The 5,460-nt window shown below is 39.0% G+C and overlaps 1 long non-coding RNA gene across 1 annotated transcript; it reads left to right on the plus strand.

Annotated features, from left to right (window-relative positions):
• Nucleotides 1–1,595: 1,595 nt before the first annotated feature.
• LOC307120097 lies at nucleotides 1,596–3,335 on the plus strand. The gene is made up of 2 exons (XR_013815748.1): nucleotides 1,596–1,734; nucleotides 2,884–3,335. It is a non-coding gene; the product is annotated as an uncharacterized lncRNA (long non-coding RNA).
• The last annotated feature ends 2,125 nt before the right edge of the window (nucleotides 3,336–5,460 follow it).

Consider the following 5,460-nt stretch of genomic DNA (forward strand, 5'->3'; position numbering starts at 1 on the left):
TGGGTCAAACCATCTTGGTATGGGGGAGACACTGGGTTTTTAGGATAATGAAATTGAATAGCCTACTGAATTTAAAATTAATTTCATGAACTTATACTTATATTTTCCTAGAATATTTATTAAATAATTATTTTTAAAGGATTTTTGCATGGATGTTACTTTTTAAATATATGTAGGCTACATTTTAAAATCTCACGTACCCCCATTTGAGAACCACTGCCCTACAGTGATTCAACTATTGAACAAGTTCTCATGAAACTTAATTACAAAAGCTGCAGATGCACAGTTAACTCTCGAGAGTTCACGGACCGGATTTGACTGATTCAATATGGCGGACGGCTTACATAGATCTCACTCATGTCACTGATCTATAAGAGCACAACATCTCAAAGCTGTGCTGAGATCAGTCAGACCGTTTCCATCACATTGTTATTCTCCCTAAAGAGAGCATGAATATGAGGAAAGAAAGAAAATACAGATTAGAATGTTTAATCTATAAAAGAGCTTCATTTAGATGGTTTTATTTCAGATGCTTGTGTGACGATGATATTTCACATCCTCCTTTGAGCAGCTGCAGTTTCAGTTCAGCCACTGTGACTCTGACTGACGGAGGTTTTTGTACGACTCTTTATCACTGTGTGAACACTGGACCACTGCTGTGGTAACTCTGACAGTAATAATGTCCAGCATCTTCAGTCTGGACTCCACTGATGGTCAGAGTGAAATCACTGTTAGATCCACTGCCACTGAATCTAGATGGAGTTCCTGACTGACGGCTGCTTGTATAATAAATCAGGAGTTTAGGAGCTTCTCCAGGTTTCTGTGAGTACCAGGCTAAATAATAATAAGAACCGTAATAGATTGTCACATCTCTGCTGGTTTTACAGTTGATGTTGACAGTTTGTTCTGGTTGAGCTGTCATTGAGGGACTCTGAGTGACGCTGATCTGTCCTCTACACTCTGAAACACAACAAGAAGAAAATACACTCAAAACTTTGACAATATACTTGAAGAAATGAATTGATATCAAACTTGTGCTCCACAAACCTTGAGCAAACGCTGTGAGAGTCCAGATGAAGATGATGATGAAGGTCATGTTGATGAAGATTGTTGTGTGTGTCAGTGATGAAGTGTTGAACTCACAGCACTATAAACACTCTCACACACTGAAGCATCTGATCAATATGCAAACACACTCCAGATCATTTACCTGAAGACAGCACAAACACTGGTTTGTCATTTAGTATCTTTGCTAATAAACTTCTATTTTCAGAAACACACTCATGATTTACTTCATGTTATTTTGGGCAGATCTTCACCCTCTAAACACAGTTTTAATGATCAGTTTCATTCAGACTTTGATGCTGAGAGCATTTAATACCTGTGCTGCAGATTTATATCATCCATGAGACTGTACAACAGGTCAAAGGTCAACAACAGGGAATGACCATCTAAATCTGGCTGAAGATTTCATTATAAAGCAACTCAACAGAATTAGTGTGTGTGTGTGTGTGTGTGTGTGTGTGTGTGTGTGTGTGTGTGTGTGTGTGTGTGTGTGTGTGTGTGTGTGTGTGTGTGTGTGTGTGTGTGTGTGTGTGTGTGTGTGTGTGTGGCTCGTCTCTTTCTCTGCTGGAGTGTGTGTTCATTTGAGTGTGACGGAGGTTTTTGTACGACGCTTTCACTAGAATGAAACACTGTGGTACACTTTCGGTGGAGGAACTAAACTGACCATCAGTAAGTTTTTCTTAAATTATCTGATGAAAATGTGTGTGTGTGTGTGTGTGTGTGTGTGTGTGTGTGTGTGTGTGTGTGTTTTAAAAGCAGGTTTAAGGTTATTTAAGAGCATTTGGCAACAATATTCTTAAATTATTACAAAAATATCTTACTAGAAAGTTTTACTTTTCACATCTTATTAATTTTAAAATTCCCTCCATTGCACTGATGTATTATGATTTTTTTCTGCAATATTATGAATTAGTCATTATTGGTGAAATTCCAATATTGGTGATATTTTACATGTCAAGACATAGTTCATATTCATGCTTAATGTTTTACAATTTCACACCTAATATATGCCAAAATGTTAATGTATTTTTTATTAATTGCAATATTTTATGATTTTATTTCTTAATATATTTCATTTTGTTTATGACACACAAGCTGGATAAATATAGACAAAATAAATATGTTTTGAAATGCGTCATCATCAGGCAAAAATAAATTCAGTTGATTAACATGTTAAAATATTCAAGCTATTAATTTTACTTACAACTGTTTATGAGAAAATGTGCTGAATGATAACTATTTACAAAATATAATTAATATATTGAAATAAATAATTTTCTTATAAATATATATCACAATAAAATCATCAATTTGCTCTTGGACAGATGTTTTTATAAAAACGTTTATACATTTGACTTTTAGTATTCATTTTACAGTATATCATGTTTGCTTTAGAGAAGTGATTTATATTTATACATATACAGTATCTTACTCTTGATACACTGTTTAAATCTGTCAAATATACAGTAACAGTTTATTAGTATTTAATAGATTTTACTGTTAAATTACGCAAATTTACCTTTTAGATTTATGACAGTTCTTCTCTCTATAAAGTAAAAGTTACAGTTTTCTAATTAACAGGTGTTTACCGCAGCATTTGTAGTCTTTTAACATTGAAGTGATTATCATTTTTATAGTGTGCATTTCTTAATTGTAAATATTAATTTATAAATGTGGTTTATGAATGAAAGCAGCAATGTAGAATTACAGCGAACATGAAATGATTGTGAGTTTTACTGATGTACCATGTCTGACATTTAATTCATGAGCTGAAGACGTTTCTGTTCTGTGTGTGTGTGTGTGTGTGTGTGTGTGCAGCTGGTCCCTCCGTGAAGCCCTCCGTGTCTCTGCTGCCGCCCTCTTCTCTGCAGATCTCTGGAGACTCAGCCGCACTGCTCTGCCTGCTCAGCTCTTACTCTCCACAGGGGGCGACGGTGAGCTGGACGCTGGACGGGTCAGAGGTCACCGAGGGGGTTCAGACCAGCGCAGAGAGCGAGCGGGACGGACGCTACAGCCGCAGCAGCGTCCTGAGCCTCAGCAAAGCACGCTGGGAAGGCGCAGACCGCTTGGTCTGCAGAGTAACACATGACGGAGCTGATCAAGAGGCCTCGTTCCTCAAGAGCTCCTGCTGATGTTTCTCCAGTGAAGACGAGCCGTATCTGAGCGTCCGGCAGGATTCACAGCAGTCACGTGATCTACAGCTCAATACTGAAGCCGTCTGTCAATGTGCTGCCATTGCTGTTCATTCAATAAAGCTTCTGAACGCCTTACATTTGTGTTGGACTGCATCATTGATCAGTGTGTCGTTCATTCAAAGTCCTGCACTAAAGTTTCAGCTGCTTTTGATTGATTGTAATAGTTGAGAACAGCTGCATTTAGCAGGAAATGTCAAATGAAGCTCTTGGGGTTTGAACATGGTCACTGGAGACGGAGCTGCTCTATTCTGAGAGGATCACAATCACTAAACCTGACAATGCAAATGAGATTTACACCTCAAACTCACAGTTTCACTCTTTGATTGGTTCAACGCTCTGAACTGAACACTTTCACTTCTGCTCATGAGAAATGAGTTATGAGTCACAAATTCATAATCAGCTTGAGATGAAGGAGCTGCTTGAAAAATTTCTTTAAAAAACATCTTTATGTTGCTGATACACAATGACTTTACAGTGTAGTTTAATGTACAAAACAAAACAACATATGACGCCATTATTATGAGCCAAAAAATCTGTAAGAGCAGGACAGATCAGAGTCTAATAGAGCTGATGTCAGTCATAAGTCAGTTTTGAGCTCATGTGTAGTTCCTGTGTTTGTCCTCTGTGTGTCAGTGTGTGTGTGTGTGTGTGTGTGTGTAGCTGCAGTTTCTGTCAGTGTATCAGTTCAGTCACTGTTGCTGCGTCTCAATTCACCTTCTTATTATGGATGGGCATTTCAAGCAAAACTTATATTCGGTGATCGCTGGGAGTTATTTGATTATTATTCGAAAACCGCACCCCTGCCCAATGGGCTAATATTTGTGGCTCCTGATAATGCCAAATGTCTTTTGTTACCATTAAAAAGTGGCCTAACATCATCTTAAATATATCTAGTCAGTGACAGAGTGCAAGCATATTATTCCAAAATAATTCTATATTTTCGGCTTCAGACTCATGAATATTTGTATTCTGGTGTCACCATTGTCCTGTGCTTTAGGTTACCAACACCAGGTCCAAGCCTATTCATTTCCACCCCTAATCTAATACCAAATACCATTATGACTCTTAACTCAAGCCATAATGACTAAAAGTGCTGAAACATTAATATAATAAACATAACCGGATGACGGCACTAATAATCTGAATGTCGATTAGCATAAATCAAGTGCTCATAAGGCTAGGACATTTCCATTTCAAAACGGAGCATGAACATTTACAGCAGTTACAAATAATTCATCAAAATTTCATATTCATCCACGAATATCACCTCAAGCCATAATGATCTTAGGCTAGCACTAAACGTGTTAAAACTATTGTGAACAGCCTGAATGACGGCACTTATGTGAACATTAATTTTAACGTCTGTCTTCATAACAATAACCTCAATCTCATATTTTATTTTTAAAAATGAGGATGTCCACATGTCCGGGATGAAGACGGGAGCACAATCTGTTCAGACACACTCTCTGATGGCACACACAAGCCTTTGCTCATTTTGCCAGTCGGGGGTATTTGTGGCCGTTGGTTCTCCAGCAGCTCATGGGTGGATGTGGATGGGTGGGCACATCTCCTGCAGTCCTGATTTAGTTCTACGTTATAGTCCTCACCAAACAAGACTGAGATTGCAGATGCAGACGGCCAATCACTTCATGGCTTTGTGGCCAACGGCTGTGTTTCATCTGATTCTGCGTCTCTTCCTCGCTCTCGAGCTGCTTGAGATGAGATCACACACCTTGGCCTGCACAGCACGTTTAACTTTGTGAACCTCAGGTGTGTGTGTGTCTGGGATCCAGGAAGGATGCGATGTGTGCAAACCTTGCAAGTGCAAGTCCTGCACTCATTTGTGCTCAGGGGAGTTCTGCAGTTGCTGCTTTTGTTTCAGTGCTTGTGTTGTAGTTGTGCTGGGATGGAAACAGGCCCGGTTCTACGGGGGTGCTAGAGCTGCTAAGCACCCTCAAACGCAAGCAAAAGCACCCTCAGTTGATACTGTAATAATATTGGCCAAACAGATTTGGCAGATATGCAAATTTGTGTCCGAGCTCTTTACAGAGTGTTTGTTACAGCGGTGAGTAATGTAGCCAATCACAGAGAGTTGTTGATCTCTCGAACGCGATCAGAATCTCAACGCTCAAAACGGCAGTTTTTAGGCTATTCAGTGCTGAGTTAATGCAGGCTCGCGAAACCTCTCATTGACAAACAA

Source organism: Gobio gobio (genome assembly GCF_949357685.1).
Source record: "Gobio gobio genome assembly, chromosome: 23".
NCBI classification, from domain to species: domain Eukaryota; kingdom Metazoa; phylum Chordata; class Actinopteri; order Cypriniformes; family Gobionidae; genus Gobio; species Gobio gobio.